The 16,426-nt window shown below is 35.7% G+C and overlaps 1 protein-coding gene and 1 pseudogene across 2 annotated transcripts in view; one reads left to right on the top strand and one right to left on the bottom strand.

Moving 5' to 3' along the window:
• ZSWIM6 (zinc finger SWIM-type containing 6) overlaps positions 1-16,426 on the top strand; it is a 241,078-nt gene that overhangs the window by 140,383 nt on the left and 84,269 nt on the right. The window lies entirely within an intron of this gene.
• Positions 3,820-4,681, bottom strand: LOC143647360 (proteasome subunit alpha type-1 pseudogene; annotated as a pseudogene).

Raw genomic sequence — 16,426 nt, forward strand, 5'->3', positions numbered from 1 at the left:
TGTGCTTAGCAAAGGGTGAAAGTGTGGAAAGAATTTGAAGGCACATGTTATGAGAGGAAGAGAAATGAAAGTGAAGGACCAGTTACACCAGTAAGAGATACTGCTATAACTGTCCTTCCCTATGTCATTTCTCCTCTTCCTTCTACCATATTTTATAGTCCTAACCTTTATAAGTTCTGATGCAGGGAAATCATTTCCTGTTGGAGATAAGACTTTTTTTTAATTTTCTCGACTGCCTTTCCACATAAGAGCAAAGAGGCAGTGTTATTTCAGCCTCAAGTAGCAGGGTTTATGCTCTGCCAGAGAAATTAGTTTGAACTATGATGACACATTTGTTGAGCTAATAACATGTTTGATTTATAAATGTATGGTCATTTGCCTTTTTCATAAAATTCTAGAATCTGAAAACTAACCACATATTTCTCAGCAGCTTTTTTGCTTTTCTTTTTTTAAACTGGGAATTTTTCCTTGACCATATATATCCAATATATTTATATTTGACACAATTAAAACAACTTTTATAGATGTAGCAATTTTGATTGATTAAAGAAGTGGATCATATATCTTTTGAATAGTCTCATATGTCGTTGAAATTTTATATTTTCATCAGTACGTAAGTTATGTTACTTTAGTTTTGTGATGAAATAGGATAGTTAGTTGATCATATAATTGATGGCAGTTATTTCTCCTTTTTTTTTTTTCTCCCTTTAATGCCCATTAAGAATTTGTTCTAGAATTATTTTTGTGTCATCATTTGATGCCTGGTATTATGTGGGCTGTTTGAAAATAAGTCCCCTATTCTCAAAGCTTAGATGAGCATGGTTGCCTCCAGGTACTTGGATTCAGTTTCTTTTAACCATCTTAGAAGTATACAGAATAAATGTTTTAGATACAGTTAAATTAATTATTTTAAAATGGTGTCCTCAAAAGTCTTCCATACACCAAAGAAATAAAATTTTGAGGCAAAAGTTTTTTTCATCATATATTTTGAATTTCTGCTTTTGACTTGTTCAGAATCTAAACATTTTAGATTTTTAGGGTAGGTGGGGAGATCTACAAGGATGCCATTAACCTAAATAAATGAGTAGATAGCAGATACCCTGAACTCTGAAATACTCTGCACAATTATATGCGTATTTTGGGGGATGAGGCATCCACTGTCCTTTTTCAGAATCTCAAGGAATTGATGATACCCCTCCCCCCACCTCCCAGAAAAAGCAGGTAAGGGACCTCTAAACTAGTCCTTTAGCCTTCTTTTACAGATAAGGAAGCAAAACTAAATTGAGGTCAAACAGCTAATTAGTAGCACAGCTGGGATTAAAACTCAAGTCTCTTTTCCAGGTCATTTCTCATTCCCTTATACTACCACTCCTAAGACATATTTTGATTCTAAACACATGGAGTCCAGTGTGTACATAATTTTGACTTACTTAGCACTCTTTCACAGTGAAAGCCATTGGGTTTAATTTCTTTTTAAAAATGAATAACTGTAAAAAAAATGGCACAAGTGTTTTCTAGTGTCTACTTTATCATTATTTTTAAATCTTAGAGTTTAGCAACTCATTATTACTATTATTGAGATCATCATTATTCTTAGAAACTTTAACAATTATATGTTATTGAAAGAAAAATTGTGGATTAGATCCCCTGAGCCAGTAGCTGAATTATTCTGATTCTTTTTATAACTTTACACTACCAGCATTCAACAGAAGCACTCTACTAGGCTTAATGGAATATGTCTGTTCATTTACATTATAAACACTTTGCTTTGAGAAAAAATAAATAAAACCAAATTGTGGATTTTTATAGTAGTGTTTAGTATTAGTGGCATTTTGAAAAAGTCACAGAGATACGATATGTGAGAGTTTAATTCTCAGTAGCTACTCTTACATGTGCAACCTGGGTAGGACACATGGATCACGTGTTTTCAGAATTTTCTATTTTGCAGCTTCCTACAAAAGAGCAATCTAGTAGAGTATTTTGATTGCATTTAACCTCACCACTTAAAAAAAATTTTACTTTTTCGTTCATTCATACATTTGTCCACTCAAAAATATTGCACATGTACCATATGCCAGCACTGTTCTAGGTACTTCTAGGTGTCTTCAGGCTCTTAACAGCTCTTTCCTGGATCTGTGCATCTCTACATGTGTATTATAGAATAAACTCTAATGTGGGATTTGTACTTTAGATTTTTCAGGTTCTTCTGTAAAGAGCTGTTTGAGTTTTGCCACTCATGTTTCAAGGATTTGGAGTTAAAGGATTGTAAATACTTTTTTTTTTTACCATTTTGGGTAAAGAGTGTGTGTTATTCTGGCCAATCAAATATTAACAGCTATTGCTTGTTGAGACTATGCCAGATGAACTTTTTACTTTAATTATGTTGCAAATAGCAGCAGCAGCACAACAGCAGCAAATATAATAGATATATTTTCTTTTGTATTGCATCATACAACATTTGAACAATAGGCTTACATTTCTCACTATGGTGAATGGAGTATTTTGATGATGAGGCATCTCCAGCCTTTAAGCCACAGATGTCCAAGCCACACATATCTAGATGGGCTTGAACGCCTGGAGAAAAATCACAAAACCTTGTCAGTTGGTTCATGATGATTTATGAATTCTATACTTTCATTTGAGCTCTTAGTTTTATTTAGCAGACCCTCTTAGCTTGTTCTGAACTGTTTTCCTTTTCATTTCCTTCTGCAGCTCTTTTGACCTTTTTACTACCATTCTTCATTAAAATTCTATTAAATAGAGTTAAATGAGAGAGCCCTTAGCTTTTGAGTTTTTAGAGCCATTACTATTCTCATGTACATTCTGAATCTTCAAAAAGATGATACTGGATGCAACTTAGTCCTAATTTTTATGACATATATGACATTCTCATGTACATTCTGAATCTTCAAAAAATGATACTGGATACAACTTAGTCCTAATTTATATGACCATGGAATGCCTTCCCTCCCTTTCTTTTTTCAGGTGATACAATCTTATTTCACAGTTGAGTTTAAAACCACAAAGATACTAGGTTCTTCATATAAAAACAGTAGTAAAGATACCTTATACTTTCTAGAAGATAATAATATAGACCCCTCTCAAAGAAAAAAAAAAGTACCCCGTTTTATGGTTTCCATTAGGTTACTTGAAAAACTTCACTTCTGGACTGATTCCTAGAACATACTGTGCTGGTTTGAATCTGGTATGGACCCCAGAAAAGCCATGGTCCTTTAATCCTCATTTAATATTGCTGGATGGGAGCTTTTTGATTATCCATGGAATGTGACTCACCTAATTGTGGGTGGTAACTTTTGGTTAGATGATTTCCATGGAGGTGTGTCTACCCGTTCAAGGTGTTGTTCTTACTGGAGCTTTTTAGGAGGGAACCATTTTGGAAAAAACTTAAGAGCTATGAGAACCTGCACAGCTAGAGACTTTTGGAGATGAAGGACGAAAACGCCCCCAGGGGAGCTTCATGAAATAAGGAGCCAGGAGAGAAAGCTAGCAGAATTCACTATGTGCCCTTCTAGCTGAGAGAGAAACCCTGCACTTCACCGGCCTTTTTTGAGTGAAGGTACCCTCTTGTTGGTGCCTTAATTTGGACATTTTCATAGCTTTACTTTAATTTGGACATTTTCACAACCTGAGAAACTGTAAACTTGCAACTTATTAAATTCCCCTTTTTAAAAGCCATTCCGTTTCTGGTATATCACATTCTGGCAGCTTGCAAGCTAGAACGCATACCATTCCACCACTCTGCATCTTTTGGTTCAAATGTTATATATTTGATAATACACATATAGTCTGGTTTATCACTTAATATTGCATTGGTTCATCAGCCTTTGCTGCAGATTCATCAGAGGGTTGAACAGGCTGTGCCTTTTCCCTGTGGTCTTTCTTGAAAACCCTCCCAGAATGGAGACATATCATCATCATCATCATCATCATCATCATCATCGTCATCATCATCATCATCGACCATAAACTCTGAGTCATTAGCAGCAATTCCAATGGAAACATTCTTTGTAGTTAGGTCCTGCTTTGCAGAAAGTGTCTCTCTTAGGGCACACAGTCCATATTTAACCGGTTCATTAAAATTGTAGTCCATAAACTCAGACATATGTCTCTAATAGTATGAGCTGATAGAGAACGGACTTCAATGGATGTAGTTCTGCAGTTAGAATAGTTAGCAGATGGACAGGTTTGGAAATGTGAGGGCCCTTATCATAACCAGCAATGAGCAGTCCCACACCATATGGTCTTTGGCCGTATTGTTGTGTTAGTATCTGGGTCTTGTTTCCAATTAGAGAATACAAGATGGGGCACGGGAAGAGATTTGTCAAATACAAATCTGGAATCCAAACACTATGGTGCACAAAATTATGTAACAGTCTAGCATCAGCAGTAAGCCCTAGAGTTGAGATATGAATATGGTTGTCAACATGGAGAATTTTTTTTTTTTATGAGCTGCAAGCTCTAATTGTGCCTCTTCAGTGCAACCAACATTGCATGGGTTTTCGATTTCAGATCAACTGTGGCTGAACCTTGCTTGACAGTCTCCATTGTATATTCAGTTTGATGAATCCTGCCCTGAGGGCTCCAAGCAGTGACGATCATTGTCGTACGGGTTGTGAAACATGGTTCAGACATGGGACTGGCTGTTGTCTCCTGCATAGCTGAGGATCAAGTTCTTTCCCTTTCTTTTGATGAATAACTATTAATATAAACAGAACACAATATGGGAAATTGGGCCCTATTTGTTTCTTAAATAAAACTCTGATCTGACTTCTTAACTATCAACACGCCCAATAATCCAGTGACTTCTTAGAACTGGAACACTTGTTATTCATGGATGCTTCCCTGGAGACATGCACCTTGCCTGTTACTAGGTAGGGGATTAGGAAAGTGATTGCTGAGTGGTATGGCTACTCAAATGCTCACAATATTTTAATGAATAGGAAGGGAAAGAATATAGCATTTTAGGTGATGAAGGCATACATGATGATTCATTGGTGTCATTCTGTTTTTTTAATGGGCTTGCTTTTATGTTTCTATATTATTGTACATTTTGCATAGGTAAGACTCGCCTACGTTTATACAATCTGAGATTTTTACGAATGGAAATTTTGCAAACTATGTAGGACTCTACAAAAAGGTATCCTGTCTAGTTAAGAACCTCAGTTATAGGCAGGTGGGTAAAAATATAGCCAAAAACTACATGTTTACTTGCTTTTATGTTTAATTTCAAAGTTTTAAATATCTCTTCCAAAGTGATATATTCACAGCTGCAGCTATAGCAGTATTTATCCGTTCTCATTCTCCTGTCCTGAGCCATAACTTCCGAATTTTCAATCATTGCTTCTAACCCTGTAGCACTCAGGGCAGGTCAAAGGTCTTTTGAGTGAGTGTGACACCTACCACCTCCTAACTTTGTCATGGATGATAGTTCTCCATTATTGCTGCCTACCTCTACAATTTTTTAAAATTAAAATCATCTAGTAATATCTATTTCACTTGCTTAAATAAATGAGAAAAAAAGAGGGGACAAAAATAGACAATTAAGTAACTTGCTCATGGGGCTAAAATTAGATAGTGGCTGGAATTAAAATTTAGAAGGTCAGTCCCTCTCAGCTTTGTCTAACTTTGAGTTCTTCTATGAAGTGTGGCTGAGCCATAAGGTGGCGGGGGGTGGGGGCGTTGAGCATCCATGGGGTAAGGGGCAAGAAGAGCCTTGGAGTGTCCTGTTTCCAAAATAGTCTGGGTCTTTCAGGGGGCAGAGCAGGCTTTGCTGGCTCTCCTATATTTGCACTTGGGGTGTGGTCATCACCAGTCTTTAGGAACATGTGCTGAACATAAATCATTTATATGTCAAATTCTTTACTCAGGAGGACTTTGAGCACTTTTTCACTTTTAGTGAGATCACTTTTTTCCTCCCTTATTACATAAGTAATAGGTGTTCATTGTAGAACTTTTAGAAAAGATGCTCTCCCACGTCAACCAAAATAAGGAAAATGAAAAATCATCTGTTTTTACACTTCTCCAGTATGTAGGCAGGAATATCTTAAGTTTTGTGTGCATCTTGAGCAAATGACCTATCTCTGCTTCTTCTTTAAAACTATGTACTTAAGATAAAAAAATCTATATAGCCAAGGTATAAATTCGTCCACCTCACTCTTCTTATGGACACACAGGGCAAAGAGGATTTTCTTCTCAGCTTAATCTTCACAGTCAAGGAAATAATAATAACTTGCAGTCTTGGCAGGGGATAGTGTTCCTGGGGATTCTTTAAGGAGAATAGGAGTTCTGACTTCACTCTGCCCATTGAGCTGTACATTTTCAAGAATGAAAGGCTGTGGTCACTTTTTCTTTCACAACAAGAATTGCAAGTCTCCTTACTGTTGCACTAAGCTTTCTGTTAGTCCATAATTCAGTGCTGAGGTGGACTTGAGCTATAAAAATAAATTTAAGTTTACCTTGACACGGAAGGCAAATGGTGTAGTGCTAAAAGGTGTTTTATAATTTTGTAGAGAGATTTTGAAAGATAAGAGTAAAAAAGTATTTTTATTTATTGAAACTAATAGTTATTTTGAGGAGAAATTAAGTTTTCTAGGTCTCCTATTCTGTTTGGGATCAAATCACATTTTCAGAATGTGCTATGTAAAATAGGAACAAAAAAGGTAGCAATTCCATTATTTTGGAAGTATGGAATATATTAAAATATGAATTGCTATACTAATAGTAAACAAATTCATGTCCACTATTGTAATATAAATGCCAGCATGCTCTGGGGAGCTTGGCATTTCCAACAGTGGTGCGCTAATACTAGCAGGCTGGGGTTTTAGTGCACATGTTGAAATGCCAAACTTCCAAAAGCATGTGGCATTTCTGTTACCGTAATGACGTTAGCAGGCACTCCGTAAAAGGAAATCATGGTGCTTTACATATATTTTCCATTCCTATCCTTACAGCAACCCTGCAAGATAGACATTAATTATCTCTTTCTATAGATGAGAAAATTGAGGGTAAATTACATCCCTTAAGGCCATTTAGCTGAGATATATTACAGACTAAAAGACAACTGATCTTGTTTAGAGGTTCCAATTCTTTATAAAATCCTTCCCCACCCTTGATATCCTGCAACCTGGTGCTTTTGATTTTCTCCTATAGGGTGAGCTTTGCTTTAGGCAAAAAAAATGTGTTACTGAAATAGTTGCCAATAATTTTTTTCATTAATTGAATTATTTCAAACACATGAAGAACCCTCAATTAGGACCTTGTAAAATAGTCTCTTTGTAAAAGAAGTTATCTCAGATTTATTATTTAAAAAGTTTTAAATTTCAATTTAGGTTTTTAGTGAAGGTTTTACTTAAAGTAGGATGGCATAGCTAAATATCTTAATAATTGTGATAGTAATATATTTTTGTTACTAAAAAATGTTATTTTAATTTTTTTCCTTAATGCCCAGACCAGTTTAATATCCTATGCCCGACTTCTTGAAATAGGAAAATTTTAGATTATATAATGAACTAGAAATTATATAGATTTTCAATATCACAAGTTGTATATTCTTCGGTGTTCTATTTACTATGTTTGATCAAATATTTTGACTGAAAATGTGTTGTTTAGGCTCTAATTCTAATTGTCTAGTGGTCCCAAGACCAGCGGCATCAGTGTCATCTGGAAACTTGTTAGAAATGCACGGTCTTAGATCTAACCATACCTATTCAGTCAGAAACTGTGGAGTTGGGGCCCCGTAGTCTGTGTTGTAGCGAGCCCTCCACATGATTCTGATGCACGGTCCAGTTTGAGAACACTGATCTTTTTATATGTTCCGTATGCCAAAAGCGTTTATGCATTCTTTATGACAAATGCTTCTTGAGTGCCTCTTCTAGCACAGTCCTCTTTGCTGCGGATGCCACAGACCTCTGCTTTCTCCAAGCTTCCAGTTTAGCTTGTAGTGTGAGAGAGGAGTGAACTCTTAGAAATAGCCTTTAGTTAAGTTAAAGTTTCCTGGGTTTGGAGTGAAAGAAGTTAGTTATTTGTGATGTCTAGAATGCAGTGCAGGAATTGCTTGGAAGAGCCTCATGAATGCCTTCATTTGATGCAAATCCAAGGGCCTGATATATTTGTTCCCAAAGATGTGCCAGATTGTGGGAAGGTGACAGATGAAAGAATGCCTTAGGTCTGAAACCTTAGCAATGTGTTTTTTTTTAAATTAATTAATTTGTTTACTGTGGTAACATATATATGTATACCAGAAAATTATTATTTTAGCCATTTTTTTAAGTTTATAGTTCATTGGCATTAATTGCATCTACAATGTTGTGCTATCATCATTCTCCATTACCAAAAAGTTTTCATCATCCCAAACCGAAACTCTGTACCACTTTAAGCAGTAACTCCCCATTACCCTTCTGCCCCCAGCCTCTGGCAACTGCTAATCTACCTTCTGTCTCTATGAATTTGAATTTTCTAGATATTTTATATAAGATGTAAGTGAAATCATGCAATATTTGTCCTTTTGTGTCTGGCTTTTTTTAATCAACATAGTATCTTTAAGGTTCAGCCATGTTGTAGCATGTGTCAGAACTTAAATCCTCCCTTTTATGATTGAATACTATTCCATTGTGTGTTTATACCACATTTTACTTATCTATCGATATATTGATAGACACTTAGGTTGTTTTTTGGGGGGGTGGGGGTGGGGGGTGGTGCATGGTCCTGGAATGGAACTCTGTTCTCCTGCATGGAAGACACTTAGGTTGTTTTTTTTTTATTTTTTGACTTTTGTGAGTAATTCTGCTTAGAAATGGTTTACTCAGTGTGTGGATCTTTTAATTTGCCTCCTCTCAAACTTTCTTTAAATTATTTATTTGTTGGTATAAAAAGATTTTATTTGTGCAAAAAAAGATTTTGTTTGGATAGCAAACCCATTCCATGTTCCCACAGTCCTTCAGAGGCCTGCTTATTCCAGAGTATACTACGCCTCTGCTTCTCTGAGAGGGTCTCAGCTTCTTCACCTATAAAAAGGGGAATATGATGCTTACTTTGCAGGGTGATTGTGAGGATTTAAGTGGGTTTAATAGCCTGGACATGGGCATAAGGCATAGGAATGTGTTAGGGCAAAATGTGGGTGCTCATTTGGGGTGAGGGATCAAGCTAGAGCTCTAGGGGGTGAGGAGAAGAATTTAGCCTCTGAGACTTTCATTTCCCTCCTCTTGGTTCTGGGCACACTGGTCTCCTCATCTCCTTGCCCTGGTAAGCAGAATTTCCAGAGTTTCCCCTTCACTGATTCCTGAAACAAACAGTCAAGTATTTCCCAAGGTGTTTTGCTGTAAGCAACAGCAGGAACTAAACAGGTAAAAGTATCTGGGCCCTGGGAAACAAAACAGAGGTGTGTAGAGGTGCTATGAATTGGTGTTTGAGAACCAAAGGGCTGTGATAGGATCTGTCCGCACTTCAGAAGTTTTGGACTCATGTGAAAGTGGGGAGGAGAGAAGGAGCCGAGTGCAGAGCTGCAGTGGGGACCTTGTGGAAGGGGTAAGGGGGCCACAGGGCTGCCCTCCCTGCCTTTGAGAAGTGTGGAAGACTGGAGGTGCTTTGCTTGTATTAGAAAAGGAGAATTTAAAAGATTAGGCATATAATTTAAATTTGTAAGCACCTGGGTGTTACAGTTGAGGGAATTGCTCTAATTTGCTTATGGCACCCTTGGCTGTCCACTCAGAACCCAAGACTGGACTACAGTTATTTCCCTCAAATATTCGTATTAAATTATAGAAATATATTCTGGAAAATTACTTGGTAGTGAGGAACTCTTGTGAACTTCAGAATTTGGAATGACACAGAATGATGTGATTTCTTTATCCAGTGCATTCCCTGTAAGCTAGGAAGTGCGTGAGTGTTCTTTCTGGCTGACCATTGCAGGTACTCAAATTAGTGGATAAGTGTTTTATTTTCAGAAATAATTTTAAATAACTAAATGACATTGATATGTTACCACAGATATCCTGATCATATGGCTCCTTATATGAAATGGTGCAAGAATCTACATTAATGAGAAAACAAAAATGATACTGAACAGAATGCCCCTGGGAACTCTTGGCTGGACCCATCTAGTACATGCTCCGTAAATTTTTATGTTGCGCTGTGCTTTACAGTATGGCCTTTGCATTAATTTGCCATTGTCTTTCTCTCAAATATTAATGAACTGTAGGATTGATTCTATTCCAAATAGGCATTTTAAGGTGAACTTAAACTGAAGCTTTTCCCTTGAAAAAATTTTTCCGTGAGACGCCACTTAATTACTGATTGCCAGCAAAATCTCCCAGTGTCTTTCTATAAGCTGTTTAAGCTTAGTGTTGGAAATTACAGCTGGAGGATTTAATTAGCCAGCTCACAGGATGCAGTCTCTTTAATTTAGGATTTTCCTTTGAGAAAACTATATAGTTGAAGAAGTTGTTTGATTTTTTTACACAAGTTGGGTTTTGAGTTGAGTTTAGTACCTCAAACTTGGTCCTGTGTTTATGACCTGAAAGCAATAGTTTTTAGTGTTTATGTTTATTTCATGTCTTCCAGTTTATTTTGGCTTAGGAGTTTTCTTATGCTTTGAGTTTGTAACAGTTTTTCAGTTAATTGAACACATGTACATTTATATACAAAATGGTCAGCCTTTAAAAATTCTTTGTGTTTTAAAACAGCTTTCTTTCCAGTTCTGATATCATGGGTCTCCTTTTGTCTGTTTGGCTTGTGTCTGTACAGACACTCCTTTTGTCTGTACGTGTGTCTGTATGGCTGATCTGAAAATTGTGCATGATTTGAATTCACTTTTTTGAACATTAATAATTTCAACATGGAGTTTTGGGGTTGTGTACAGCAGTTCTCGGAATTAGGAAAGATAAAAGTTAGGTTTTCTTGGCAATGATTAACTCATCTATTTTACTAGAGACACATAATCAAGTATTAGCTACTATACATTTAGCCATCATAGTAGATTTAATTAACCAATGAATACTTTGTTAAATGTTAATACCTTTGTGTTTTCAGATTTAGTTTAAAAAAAAATACAAAAAAACCCCAACAACTCACAACCCTTGCCATCCTTTCAACCATAACATTACATTGCCTTGGTTTCTGGCTTTAATTTCCCTGGGGCTTCTTTTTATTTAGGAAAGGGTAAAAGATGTATTTGTGTAAGCACTTACACCAGTGCTTCTGTTAAATTCTTTTCCCACAAAGAATATGTTAATGGAATGTCTCATGCATAGGACGCGTATTTTCCTGAAGAGATTGTGCCCTGAAAGCAATAGTTTTTAGTGTATATGTTTATTTCATGTCTTTCAGTTTATTTTGGCTTAGGAATTTTCTTATGCTTTGAGTTTGTAACAGTTTTTCAGCTAATTGAACACATGTACATTTATATACAAAATGGTCAGCCTTTAAAAACTCTTCGTGTGTTTTAAAACAGCTTTCTTTCCAGTTCTGATATCATGGGTCTCCTTGTCACCTTTAAAAAAATACATCTGAAATTTAACCTTAGATATGGAAAATCAGCCCTCAAGCAAAGCTTTTTTTGGAATCAGTGAATAATTAAATAATTTGCTTTCTAGAAACCTCATTAATCTTTGTTAATTGAATCTAATGTAGACTTTGCGTATGTATTTATATGTGAGAAATCTATCCCATCACTGTTGTCTCTATTGAGTATTAACTATTTATTTACTATTAGATGTAAGTGCAAATAATGCCTTTTCAGTGGTGCTGTGGAGGAGTTACTTCTTCCATATTTTGGTAGTGCATTGTAATAGCAGTTCCTTAACTTTCTGGTCTCAGTACCCCTTTACAATCTTAATTATTGAGGGTCCCAAAGTGCTTTTACTTATGTGGATTATATCTATTAATATTTACTGTGTTTAGAATTAAAGCTGAGAAAAAATTTAAAAATATATTTATTAAAGAACAATAATAAATCTATTACATATTAACATAACGTGCTTTTATGAAAAAAATAACTGTGTTCCCAAAACAAAAAAAAATCTTACTGTAGAGTATTGCTTTACACTTTTGCAAATCTCCTTAATAGAAGAGAGCTAGATTTTCCTATCTTTGAGTATTCAGTCTGTTGTGATATCACCAATATAATCTGTGAAGTACAATTTTGGAAAACTAAAAGTACTCATGAGACTTAACTCTTAAGTATAATTATGACAAAAGTTTTGATCTTGTGGTCTCCCAAAGGGGTTTGTTTTAGGGACCTGTGGGGGTTCCCAGGCCATTGTTTGAGAATCATTGCATTATAACAGTTAAAAAAAATGGTTATTAAAAAAAAAATCTCTCCCTTAACATTTTCTGTTCTCTCCATATATGATATTAATACTCTTAAACAAAAATCCCTTTTAATAGGAAAATGGGGAAAGAGAACTGGGTTGAACAAAGGAGAGACTTTGAAGGTTTTCCAACACATGACAATGATCCTTCTATTTTTGTCCTGCTCACTTACTGCAAATGTTGTCAGTGACCCCTCTTAAATTTCCAAGTCACCTAACCAGTGAGCCCCTCCACCCTCATGCACCAAGACTTCAGTAGCTTAGAATAAGAAAGTGTTATGAAGGAATGTATATGACAACCTCCCTGTTTCTCCAGCTGGGAAGGGAAGGAAAGGGAAATAAAATTTAATGGGCACTTTTACTGTGTGCTGGGGGCTTTACATATGTTATTTCATTTTAGTCCCCCAAACATCCCTAAGAGGCATTTTTTTAGCCACATTTTGCACATAATAAAGTAAGACTCAGAGAGGTTAAATAAGATGCCCAAGACACACACAGTGTTTAAGTGATAGAATCCGATCCAAGCCAAGCCTTCTTTATTACCATTGAGTACATGATGCTGTACCTTGGTTTGTGCTTTGTTTTTTAACTCAATTCCCATGGATTGGAAATGTGAATTTTTGTTGGGCTGCGTGGTAGCATGCACAGTAAAACAAATTTGACTGTCTTGTGAGGTTTGCTCTTGCAGGATTAACTGTATTTCACTGATTATATTTCATAAAATCAAATAAATACCTTTATAAGGGAAGGTTTATGTAATTTCTTCAGCTTTAGTTCTTTAAAAATGTTAATTATCTGTATTTTACCACATTTTGCAGGCTTACCTCTTTTTTTTTGCACTGTCTTCTGTCATACAGAACAGCTAATCATCGCAGAGTGAGACTTTGCATTTGCAAACAGTAGAACAGCTGCTCACCAGGGTTTATTGGAACTCCATAAAGGCAAAAAGTCATTCCTGGGAACTTAGTTTTGTTCCAGGTCGCCCTGTACATAAAAGATAGATGGGTTGTAGGAAATGTCTTTAGCCCTCTTGGAATTGTTGAGAGAGGAACATTCTCCTTATGTTTTCCTGTGGGTGCTATGATATGATTTAAGACCCACAGAGAGTGAGTTGAGGAATTCCAAAGAAGGTTTCTCGAATTGGAGAAGTTAAAATACACAAACCCTGAAGTAAGGCTTGTTGGAATTCCTCCATTATAGTAGCATATTGATTCAGTGTTGCATCATCTTAAAAAGTAATATACTAGCTGTTCCTGATGTGTGTGTGTGTGTGTGTGTGTGTAATTTTCTTGTATTTAAGGTAAAGCACCCTACCTCTAATAATATCAACCCCTGTAACCTAAAAGAAGGGGGAAATCTCTACAGAAAAGCCTTCAATATCTACTATAGAATTAGTCTAATTAGAGGTACAGCTGATCTTAGGGTGAAAAATTTTCCTTAAAAAAGGCTTAGCAGTAATTAGTCATCCTAATAACTGGTGACAGAGAAAAGTAACAATAAAAAACTCCACTGTAAGAATATTGCCAATTGCAGTTGTATATTGTAGAGAATGATGTCCCCATACTTGATAACCCCCTAAATGGTCAGCAATTCCTGATTAGCGTGGCAGGGTAGAACTTACAACAGTTAGAAATATTACTGTCAAAAGTGATTGGAATTTTTGAAGGAGTTTGAGTACTTGAAAGATAAGAAGCTATTATTATTTAGAAAATAAAACATTCATGAAACACCTTAAACTTGGATGATACTAAATTAATGAAGAGTTACTATATGACATGTATGTGATTATTTGTGTACCTTTTTGCAACATTATTGGAGGACTTCATCAGCTTTCTTACGACTCTCTTTTTGATAGTTTTTTTGGAAGTGCCTATTATTCTATATCCTTGTAGATTCTTCCCTTTGAAGACTACCTAGTCTAACTCTTTTGAATCCTTCATTGTCTAGGGATTACCTGTAATTGGGAAAATTTTCCAGTATCACTTTATTGGAGAAACCAATAAAGATGTTTACTCTTAGGTGGGCAAGGTGAGATGATTAGTATTAAGTTGAGAAGGAGTGATTTTATAAATGGTCAGTTTATGATAACTGCATTCCTTTTATGACATCTGGTTTCCCTGTGCCAAACATATATTTAACAGGTGGAAAGCAGAGATCCTTTATATTAACTGTACAGAATGTACTTGGAAACTTTCTGGATTTTCTCTTATGAGCCAATGATATTATTTGTCTTATTCTTGCCTGTCCCACAGAGTTTAAATTATTGTAGGTTTGTAGTGCATGCTGGCATAGGTTCTTGAGAGATTCCCCTTACTACTCTTCACTTCTGAAATTTTATTTGGTGTTTACATCTTTATTTTAATGCACTTTGTTGAGTTATATTCATGCACCATATAGTCCATCCAAACTATGCAATCAGTGGCTTACAGTATCATCACGTAGTTGTGCATTCATCATCATAGTCAATTTTAGAACATTTTTATTCTCCAAAAATTAAAATTAAAATTAAAAATATGAAAGAGAATTCAAGACATCCCATACGCGTTACTCCCTTCCTCCATTTTGACCCCTAGTATTGTATGGTACATTTGCTAGTGTTAATGAAAGAATATTAAGATATTAATGTTAATTATAGTCCATAGTTTGCAAAAGGTACATTTTCCCATGTACTATTATTACCTCCTTGTATAATTTTGTACATATGTTCTAATTCATGAAATAACTTTTTCATATTTCTACTGTCAATTACCATCATCATATACCACAAGATTCACTTCTGTATACCTTTCCATATTTTATCCTCTAGCTTTCTTGTGACATACATGACTCTAAACTACCCCCGTCAACAATATTCACATGCAATTCAGCACTGTTACTTCTTACTGCTGAATAATATTCAATCTTATGTATATATTACATTTTGTTTATTCATTCATTGGTTGATAGACAGTTGGGTTGTTTCCATCTTTGCAATTGTGAATAATGACATTATGAACATCGGTGTGCTGGTTGGAAAGGATGTTTGGACCCTAGAAAAGCCATGTTTTAATCAAAACCCCGTTTCGTAAAGGCAGAATAATCCCTATTTGTGTATGTTGAAACTGTAATCAGATCATCTCCCTGGAGATGTGATTTAATCAAGAGTGATTGTTAAACTGGATTAGGTGATGACATGTCTCCACCCGTTTGGGTGGGTGATAAGTTTCTGGAATCCTATAAAAGAAGAAATGTTTTGGAGAGTGAAGGAGATTCAGAGAGAGAAACCTTGAACTTCATCGGCCTTCTTGAACCAAGGTATCTTTCCCTGGATGCCTTTGATAGGACATTTCTATGGACTTGTTTTAATTGGGATATTTTCTCAGCCTTAGAACTATAAACTAGCAACTTATTAAATCCCCCCTTTTAAAAGCCATTCCGTTTCTGATATATTGCATTCAGGCAGCTAGCAGACTAGAACAATCGGTGTGAAAGTATCTGTTTACATTCCTGCTTTTGGATGTATACTGAGTAGCAGAATTGCCAGATCATAAAGCAATTCTATGCTTAACTTTCTGAAGAACCGCCAAATGGTCTTCCACAGTGGCTGTACCAATTTACATTTCCACCAGCAGTGAATAAGTGTTCCTATTTCTCTACATCCTCTCCAACATTTGTAGTTTCTTGTTTAATGGCAACCATTCTAGTAGGTGTGAAATAATATCTCATTGTGGTTTTGATTTGTATTTCCCTAATAGCTAGTGAAGAATGAATATTTCTCATGTGCTTTTTAGCCATTTGTATTTCCTCTCTGAAAAAAATGTCTGTTGAAGTCTTTAGGCCATAGTTAAATTGGATTGTTTGCCTTTTTATTGTTGAGTTGTAGGATTTCTTTATATATTCTGGATATCAAACCCTTATCAGATATGAGGTTTCCAAATATTTTCTTTCTCCCATTAATTTGGCTGCCTTTTCACCCCTTTGGCAAAGTCTTTGATGTACAGAAATATTCAATTTTGAGGAGTTCCCATTTATCTATTTTTTTTCTTTCATTGCTTTTAAAGCTTTGGTTGCAAGAACTAAGAAACTACCTCCTAGATTTTGAAGGTGTTTTCCTATATTTT

The sequence above is a fragment of the Tamandua tetradactyla genome, chromosome 9, assembly GCF_023851605.1.
Source record: "Tamandua tetradactyla isolate mTamTet1 chromosome 9, mTamTet1.pri, whole genome shotgun sequence".
NCBI classification, from domain to species: Eukaryota; Metazoa; Chordata; class Mammalia; order Pilosa; family Myrmecophagidae; genus Tamandua; species Tamandua tetradactyla.